The sequence below is a fragment of the Notamacropus eugenii genome, chromosome 3 (genome assembly GCF_028372415.1).
Source record: "Notamacropus eugenii isolate mMacEug1 chromosome 3, mMacEug1.pri_v2, whole genome shotgun sequence".
Classification (NCBI taxonomy): Eukaryota; Metazoa; Chordata; class Mammalia; order Diprotodontia; family Macropodidae; genus Notamacropus; species Notamacropus eugenii.
The window spans coordinates 253416200-253426543 of NC_092874.1; positions in this window are offsets into that span (position 1 = coordinate 253416200).

Sequence of the window (10344 nt, forward strand, 5' to 3'; positions counted from 1 at the left end):
TTAACATTTCTAGTACCATATTGAAGAATAGTGGTGATAATGGACATCCTTTCTTTACCCCTGATCTTATTGGAAATGCATCTGGCTTATCCCCATTGCATATAATGGTGCTGATCGTTTTAGGTAGATACTGCTTATTATTTTATGGAAAGTTCCATTTATTCCTATACTCTCCAGTGTTTTCAATAGAAGTGGGTGCTGCTTTTTGTTAAAAGATTTTTCTTCATTTGTTGAGATACTCATGTTGTTAATGCTGATGTTTTCTTAATATTGAAACAGCCCTGTATTCCTGTTATAAATCTCGCCTGATCATAATGTATTATTCTCATGATAAGTTGTTGTATTCTTTTTGCTAATATCTTATTTAAAACTTTTGCATTTATATTCATTAGAGAAATTGGTCTATAATTTTCTTTCTCTATTTTGGCTCTTCCAGGTTTAGGTATCAGAAACATATTTGTATCAGAAAAATAATTTGGTAGGACTCCACCAATTTTCCCAAATGATCTACCTAGTATTGGAATTAACTGTTCTTTAAATGTTTGATATAATTCACTTGTAAATCCATCTGTTCCTGGAGATTTTTTCCTAGAGAGTTCATTGATGGCTTATTTAATTTCTTTTTCTGAGATGAGATTATGTAAGCATTCAGCTTCCTCTTCTGTTAATCAGGGGGATTTATGTTTTTAAAAACATTCATTCATCTCATTTAGATTGTCGAATTTATGGGCATATAGTTGGACAAAGTGATTTCTAATTATTGCTTTAATTGTCCTCCTCATTGGTGAGTTCACCCTGTATATTTTTTATATTGGGAATTTAGTTTTCTTCTTTCTTTGGTAAACAAATTGACCAAAGGTTTATCAATTTTATTGGGGTTTTCATAAAACTAACTTTTAGTTTTATTAATTAGATCAATAGTTTTCTTAATTTCAATTTTATTAATCTCTCCTTTGATTTTCAGTACTTCTAATTTGGTATTTACTTGAAGATTTTCAATTTGTTTTATTTTTTTGTCTTTGTCAGCTGCATGCCCAATTCATTGATCTCCTCTTTCTCTGTTTTATTCATGTAGGTGTTCAAAGATATAAAACTTCCCCTAAGAACTGCATTAGCAGTATCCCATATTATTTGGTAGGTTGTCTCATTATTGTCATTTTCTTAAATGAAGTTGTTGATTGTTTCTATGATTTGTTGCTTAACGTATTCATTCTTTAGGATTAGATTATTTAATTTCCAGTTAATTTTTGGTTTATCTTTCCATTGTCTTTTGTTACATATAAGTTTTATTGCCTTATGATCTGATAAGGATGCATTGACTATCTCTGCCTTTCTGCATTGAATTTTGAGATGTTTATGCCCTAGTACATGGTCAAATTTTGTGTATGTGCCATATAGCACTGAGAAAAAGGTAAATTCCTTTCTATCCCCATTCTATTTTCTCCAGAAATCTATCGTATCTAAGCTATCTGGAGTTTTATTCACCTCCTTAACTTCTTTCTTGTTTATTTTGAGGTTAGATTTATCAAGGTCAGAGAGGGGAAGGTTGAGATCCCCCACTAGTATAGTTTTGCTGTCTATTTCTTCCTATAACTCCCTTATCTTCTCCTTTAAGAATTTGGATGCTATACAACTTGCACCATATATGCTTAGTAATGATATTACTTTGTTGTCTATGGTCCCTTTTAGCAGTAGTTTCCTTCCTTATCACTTGATTTTATCTATTTCTGCTTTTGCTTTGTCTGGGATTAGGATTGTTGCCCCTACTTTGTTTACATTAACTGAAGCATGGTATATTCTGTTCCAACCTTTTGCCTTTACCCTGTTTGTATGCCCCCTTCAAATGTGTTTCTTGTAAACAATATATTGTTGGATTATGGTTTTTAATCCATTCTATCATCCACCTCTGTTCTATGGGAGAGTTTATCCTACTCATATTCAGTTATGCTTACTATGTGTGTCCTTTCCTCCATCCTCTTTCTCCCCATTTGTGTTTTTAGTTCTCCCTTCTCCTTTCTCCTCCACAATAGAGTTTTAATTTTTGACCATTGCCTCCCTCAATCTTCCTTCTATTGTTTCATCCTTTCTTCTTTTTACTTCCCTTTTCCCTTACTACTTCTTCCCTCTCTTTAATCTCCCCTCCCTTTTCTTTCCTTTTTCTCCTCCTGCAGCCTGTAGAGATACTTAGATTTCTATACTTTACTGAGTTTGTTGCTCCCTCCTTGAACCACATCAGATGAGAGTAAATATCAAACAATTCTCATCTCCCTCCCCTCTTTCTCTTTACTGTAATACAATTTTGTTCCTCCTCCTGTGATGCAATTTACATTTTCTTCTATTTTTTCATGCTTTTAGGTTCTGTTTGGCTGATTTTTGATGTATTATAGAGTCATTAGCTTCTGCCTGCCCAATTCTAATTTTTATCAAATTTTCTTCAGTTAACATTTGCATCTCCTTTGCCATCTGTCCAATTGTTCCTTTCAAGGAGTTACTTTCTCCAGTTAATTTTGTTACTTCCTTTTCCATTTGTCCAATTTTCCCAGTTAGATTTTGTGTTTCCTTTTCCATTAGATCAATTTTCCTTTGAAATTCTTCCATGATTTATTTTTTCATATTTTTTAAAATCATTGACCAGTTTTTCTTCTATTTCCCTAATTTGATTTTTAAAATTCTTCTTGATCCCTTCCAAGAATGCTCTTTGGGCTTGAGGCCAGTTCATATTCCCTTCTGAAGTTTCAGATGGGAGTACAGTCTCAGTGTTGTACTCTTTGGCATTCCTGCTTTGGTCTTTGTCCCAAAGAGAAATTCTAGGGTCTTAGGTTTTCTGGTTTCCTTCTTGCTCATGATGATCTCTCTTTTCCTGGCTTCTAAGTTGGTTCTCTGCTTTTTTGGCACAGGGATCTCTGTCCCACTGTTCTTGTGCTTAGCACTTGGGGCTTTGTGTATTGTGCCTTCTGGTTGTTTCAGCTAGAAGCTAGAATGCTGTAGGGGAAGTTAGGTCGTGCAGTGCAAAGAGCACCAGCGCAAGAGTCAGGAGGATTTAAGATCAAATCTCACCTCAGACACTTGACACTCACTAGCTGTGTTACCTTGGGCAAGTCACTTAACCCCAATTGCCTCATCCTGGGTCATCTCCAGTCATCTGATGAATATTTGGCCACTGGATTCAGATGGCTCCGGAGGAGAAGTGAAGCTGGTGACCTTCATAGCCCTCCCTCACTCAAAACGAAGTTAATTGCAAGTCATGTCATCATTTCTCTGATGGCATGGTCTTCAGCAATGAAGGACGAACACACACAGAATGCTATAGCTTACCTGTTCCTCAGCTGGCTGATGTGCGAAAGCAGAGGCCAGGTGAAGTCTTTCTGAGTTTCCCTGGAGTTACCCTGGAACTAGCTTCATTAAGTGTGGGGGAGGGGTGGCCTGGCCACAGGAGGTCTCCTCTCCTGAGCACAGTCAGTGGTTGATGAACCCCGTTTTCACTAGCATCTTCCCTATTTACCTGGCTATGCTGAGGCATACCCATGGTGCTGATGCTGATGATGGTGGGTTGCATCCCACTGGTGCTCAGGATCTTCTCCTGGTTCACTGAGGTGGAGCTCTCTGAGGGGCTGTGTGGGACAACTCTGGTCCTGCACTGGTCCCCTTCAGCCACAGAAAGAGGGACCCCCCCTTTTTCAATTTTCCTAGCCTCACAGGCTAAGAGACGGTTTACCCCTTTGGCTAATCTCACTGTTCCAGAACTTTTCCTGGCGAAATATTTTATGGGTTTTTCAAGGTCAACAAGGGGAGGAGTAGAGGATTTACAGATCACTTCACCATCTTGGCTCCCGGAAGTTCAATTTGATGACTTACAGACATTTAATTTGCGGGTTGATAGTCTCAGGAGGGGCTGCTGCAGTTATCTGGGATTCTGTGGTTCTCTCTCACTCAGTTCCCCTGGAATCCCATCCTGGGCTGATATGTTTGAGATGCACCCAGTTTTTCTTGAGTTGAGTAAAAAACTTCAAATCTTTACACTAACTCATGTAGAGATGATATCAAATTCACTATATTTGTGGGTGGAGAGGAGCAGAAAAATGCAAGAGATGATATCAAACAGAATTAACAAGACTTACTACCTGATTAGGCATGATATGTGATGGAGTGGGAAGAGGAAAGGATGACCCTGAGGTTGTAAATGTTCATGACTGGAAGGTGAATGGTGCCCTACACAGAGATAGAGAAGTTAGGAAATGAGGTGAGTTCAGGGAGAAAAATAACAATTTTTTAGACATAGTGAGGTTCAGATGCTTACTGCATAGGCATGTAGAACTATTGTTCAGTCATCTAAAGTGGATCTGAAACTTAGGAGAGAAATGAGGACTGAGTGAGAAATTTCTCCCCAGTTCAACCTTCAGAAGCTTCAAATAGTCCACAAAATAAATTATTGAGCTTGTATTCAAGGCCAGCTGTAGCATATTGTGGTTCCAATTTTGTCTCACATTGCACTTTTCTTTATTTTTCTGGGTTTTTTAATTAATCAATCAACTTATTTTCAGTTTTCAACGTTCACTTCCATAAGATTTTGAGTTCCAAATTTTCTCCCCATCTCTCCCCTCTTCCCACCTCAAGACAGAGTGAATTTTGATTACTCTGTCCCCCAGTCTGCCCTCACCTCTATCATATCCTACATTCTCTTGTATCTTCTTCTTGCATCTCTTTTATCTTCTTGCAAAGCAAGATAGATTTCTATACCATTTTTCCTGTATGTCTCATTTCCCAGTTGCCTGTACAAACAATATTTAACATCTGTTTCTAAAACTTTAAGTTTCAATTTCTATTCCTTCATCCCTCCCCACCCACCTCATTAAGAATGCAAGCAATTCAATATAAGTTACAAATGTGTAATCATGCAAAACACTTTCATAACAGTCTTATGAAAGAATAGCTATATTTCTCTCTATCCTATTCTGCCCCCTTTTACTCTATTCTCTCTTTTTGCCCTCTCTTCTATCATCCCCCAGCCCCACTTATCCCCTTTACCCCAAATTTGCTGTAGTGTAAGATAGATTTTCATATCAAATTGAGTGTGCGTGCTATTCCATCTTTAAGCCAAATCCAATGAGAATAAGGGTCACTCTTTCCCTCTCACCTCCCCCCTTGTCCCCTATATTGAAAAATCTGTTTCTTGCCTCTTTTATCTGAGAGACAATTCACCCCATTCTATTTCTTCCTTTCTCCTTCTCCCAATATATTCCTCCCTCACCCTTTAATTTTATTTCATTAGATAACAGCCCTTCATATTCTACTCACCCTGTACCCACTGTTTATATGTATATAATCTCTCCAACTACCCAAATACTGAGAAAAGTCTGAAGACTTACAAATATAATCTTTCCATGTAGGAATATAAACAGTTCAACTTTAGTAAGTCTCTTATAAATTATTTTTTCCACTTACCTTTTCATGTTTCTCTTGATTCTTTTATCTGAAAGTCAACTTTCCATTCAACTCTGGTCCTTCCATCAAGGATGCTTGAAAGCTCTCTATTTCATTGAATAACCATTTTTCCCCTGAAGTATTACTTTCAGCTTTTCTAAACAGGTGATTCCTTGTCTCACTCATACCTCCTCTCACCTCTGAAACATGATATAACTAGCCCTCAGATCCCTTAATGCAAAAAGTGCTAGGTCCTATGTTATCCTGAGTGTGTTTCCACAATACTCCAAGTGTTTCTTTCTAGCTGCTTTCAATATTTTCACCTTGACCTGGAAACTCTGGAATTTGGCCACAATATTCCTAGGAGCCCTCATCCTGGGATATTGCTCAGGAGGTGTTAGGAGGATTCCTGTGATATCCATTCTAGGCTCTAGAACATCAGGCTGGTACTCCAGGACAGCCTCTTGAAAGATAATGTCCAGGCTCCTTACCTGATCATGGCCTTCAGATAGTCCAACAATTTCTAAACTGTCCCTCTTGGATCTATTCTCCAGGTCATTTGATCTTTCAGTGAGATGCTTCACATTGTCTGCTGCTTCCTCATTCCCTTGGTTCTACTTTATAATCTCTTGATTTTTCACATAGTCACAAGCTTCCATCTGCTACATTCCAATTCTTCAGGAATCACTCCCTTCAGTGAACACCTGGACCTCCCCCTCCATCTGGCCAACTCTGCTTTTCAGGGCATTTCTCTCCTCATTGGCCCTTTGGATAGCTTTTGCAATTTGGGCTAATCTATTCCTTAAGGTGTTATTTTCTTCAGAATTTTTGGGTGCCAGGCCTAGAGGCCTGTATTGGGCTACCCGAGTCTTTCTTACCTCACCTCTGAGGTCTTCAGTTGGCCAAAACCGGATGCTCATATGAGAGAAAGGACGTTCCAGAGTCGAACAAGGGTTGAGCTTTATTTCAGGGTCTAGTTACAAGTGCAGGGGGGTCTTCCTTAGGAGGAAGAGGGGGAGATTTCCTAAGGAGGCTAGGATCTTAAGGGCTTGGAAATAGAAGTACAAGCGGGGAGAGAGGGGGAGGGGAGAGAGAAGAGAAAAGAAAAGGAGCCTACTGTCCTCTTGGCTCCTCACGTGCTAAGAGAGCTTTCAGGCTTCCTCAATCCTACTTAACCTTCAGCTGCACAGTTTGCATCTAAATACCGTGCTGTTAGATAACAATAGTGTGCCCAGATCCAGGACCATCTCGAGGGCAGGGAGACTCCACCCATCACGTATCTCCCGGGGAGAGGCGGAAATACCCGAGCTAGCCGAGCTAGCTCAGTCTGACCTTCTCGAATCCCCGCTGTTCATGGAGGGCCTCGTAAGACTCTAAGATTTAGAAGTCCCACTTTTACCCGCCCGAGACCATCCACACGGATTTGAGCTTCCAATCCCAACATGTGGGATTCCCTTTATCAAGCAAGTGATTGAGTTTTCATTATTTTCTTGCATCATTCCCATCTCTCTTCCCAACCACTCCTCTACCTGTCTCACTAGATCTCCAAAATCCTCCTTGAGCTTCTCCAGGGCCTGAGACCAACTCATATAGTTCTTGGAGACTTTGGATGTAGAAGCTCTGATCCTGTTGTCTTCTTCTCTTTGAACATTTTGATCTTCCTTGTCACCAAAGTAAAATTCTCTAGCCTGATTCCTTTTCTGCTTTTTTTCTCATTTCCCTATCCATTTATTTGACTTTTGAGCTTTTTGTCAAGGTGGTTGTCTGCTTCTAGAGGAGGTGAGAGGTATACGATCAGACACTCAAACCCCCCCACACACACAATCTGTGGGCCTAGAACTCCAGAACCAGCTGCAGGCTCCTCCACTCCCTCCACAGCCTTGTGGCTGGGGCCAGACCACTCTACTTTTTCACACAGTTCTTCCAGGAAAATCCCAAAGTAAAACCTCACCTCAGAGTATATATACAATTTTCAGAGCTTTAGGGCATGACCCTTGAGATGCAATGCCTCATTAGAAATTAACAAAAAAGTGTCTGAGGCATATTAATAGGCAGGGAAGATTCTTAACTCTTCTCTCCCACCATTAACATTACACCAGTTCAACTGCAACATTAATTTATTATTTTTCAATGTAATTAAACTTTCAGGTTCTCTATTGACAAATTCAACTACACAACCAGTTATAAAGTGCCTCATACATATAGGACATAATATTAAGCATTAAGGATAAAAAAGAAGAGCACAATATTTTCTTTGTTCAAGAAATTATATACTATTGAGGGACATGTAATATGTAGATATTACTAAATCAATAATGTGTTATTTTTTTCATCCTCCCCTGCTGCAGCTCCTTAGTTTTTTATGTATATATATATATATATATATATATATGTGTGTGTGTGTGTGTGTGTGTGTGTGTGTGTGTGTGTGTGTGTGTGTGTATGTATGTATGTATACTTACTACAAATCTCCCCTAATCAAACTCTTCTTAATGGGCTGGCTCATTAATGGGGTGGGGAAGAACTTTAATCAATACAAACAAAACTGAGTCAACAGTTTCCTAAAGGAGAACCAAAAAATGCTGAGGAAAATAACACCTTTAAAAATAGGCTAACTCAATTGGAAAAAGAGGTCCAAAAAGTCAATGAGGAGAAGAAGGCTTTAAAAAGCAGAATTAGACAAATGGAAAAGAAGGTTCAAAAGCTCACTGAAGAAAATAGTTCTTTAAAGGAGAGACTAGAGTTCAGGGAAACTAATGACTATGAGATAAATCAAGAAGTAAAAAAAAACAAAAGCAAAAGATTGAAAAAATAGAAGATAATGTGAAACATCTCATTGGAAAAATAACTGACCTGGCAAATAGATCCAGGAGAGACAATTTTAAAGTTATGGGACTACCTGAAAGCCACGATCAAAAAAGTACCTAGACATTATTTTTCGTGAAATTATCAAGGAAAACTCTCCTGACATTCTAGAATCATAAGGCAAAATAAATATTGAAAGAATCCACCAATCACCCCCTGAAAGAGACCTGAAAAGAGAAACTGCTGGGGATATTGTGGCCAAATTTCAGAAGAAAATATTGTAAGCAACTAGAAAGAAACAATTTGAGTATTGTGGAAATACAATCAGGATAACTCAGGATCTGGCAGTTTCGACATTAAGGGATTAAAGGGCTTGGAATAGGATATTCCACAAGTCAAAGGAGTGGGATTAAAACCAAGAATCACCTACCCAGCAAAACTGAGTATAACACTTCAAGGGAGTAAATGGTATGATAAAGAGGACTTTCAGGAATTCATGATGAAAAGACCAGAACTGAATAGAAAAATTGACTTTCAAACATAAGAATCAAGAGAAGCATGAAAAGGTAAATAGGAAAGAGAAATCATAAAGGACTTTCTAAAGCTGAGCTGTTTACATTCCTACATGAAAAGATAATATTTGTAACTCTTGAGACTTTTTACAGTCTTTGGGTAGGTGGAGGGATTATACACACATACACACACACACATGTTGACAGAGAGTACAGGGTGAGTTGAATCAGAAGAGATGATACCCATAGTCTAATAAAATAAAATTAAGGGGTGAGAAAGAAAAATATTGGGAGGAGAAAGGGAGAATTGGAATGGGGTAGGCTATCACTCATAAAAGAGATAAGAAAAATTTTGTTCAGTGGAGGACAAAAGGGAGGAGGTAAGAGGGGAAAAGTGAAACTTACTCTCCTCACACATGGATTAAGGAAGGAATAACATGCTCGCTAAAATTAGCATGAGGGAAGTAGGGGAGAAGGAGATAAGTAGGATGGGGAAGAGATAGAAAGGAAGTCAAATGGGAGAAGGGAGTAATTAGAAGCAAACACTTTTGGGAAAGGACAAGGTTAAATGAAAGAATGAAAAAAAAAAAGGTGGGGGGACAGGATAGGATGGAGGACAATATAGTTAGTCTTATGCAACATGATTATTGTGGAAGTCTTTTGCAAAATGGCACATATATAGCCTGTATTGAATTGCCTGCCTTCTTAGTGGGGATGGGTGGGGAGAGAGGGAGGGAGGGAGAGAAGTTGGGATTCAGAGTATTAGAAACGAATGTTGAGAATTATTATTTCATATAACTGGGAAATAAGAAATGCAGGTAATGGGGTATAGAAATTTATCTTGCCCTACAGGAAAAGAGAGAAAATGGGGATAAGGGAAGAGTGGGGTGTGATAGAAGGGAGGATACATTGAGGGATGGGGTAATCAGAATGCAGGGTGTTATGGGATGGGGGCAGGGGAGAGATGGGGATAAAAGTTGGAATTCAAAATTTTGTGGAAATGAATGTCAAAATCTAAAAATAAATAAAATGGAGAAGTTGGGGGAGTGGGCAGTGTTACAGATGTGGAATATTGCCAGGAGTGCTGGAGCCAGCTTGAACTGACTCACAAGAGCTTACTGTTAAATTTTCAGTAAGAACCATTTATAACTGTGGAAATTAGCAGATACTAAAAATCAGGACTTGATTTATATTTTGCTCATTGTCAAGAAAGTGATGAAGAAAATATTAGAGATGAAAATTAAATTTAATGTATCATGGCTATGTTTTCTTTTTCTGGAGAGCCAGTAAATGTTTCAATTTGCTAGCATGCTCCTGAAGGCTGCATTCACCTTCTAATGAGTTCACTGTGCTGTCAATTTTATCTTACTGTTTTACTTTGTTAAAAGACAGCTCACATGGAGTGGAGATATTCAGGAAATTAATAAATAAATATATTTTGGGAAAAAAATGTCTTACTGTTTCTTCTCAGTTTCCTTTCCTTGATCTTTATCCATGTCATATTGTCATGTGTGTTCAATAATACTCTCAGCTAAATCCTCTTCTTTTCTCACTATGAATCATCTCACTTGGTTATCACATCAATAGCATAAATTCAATTATTATC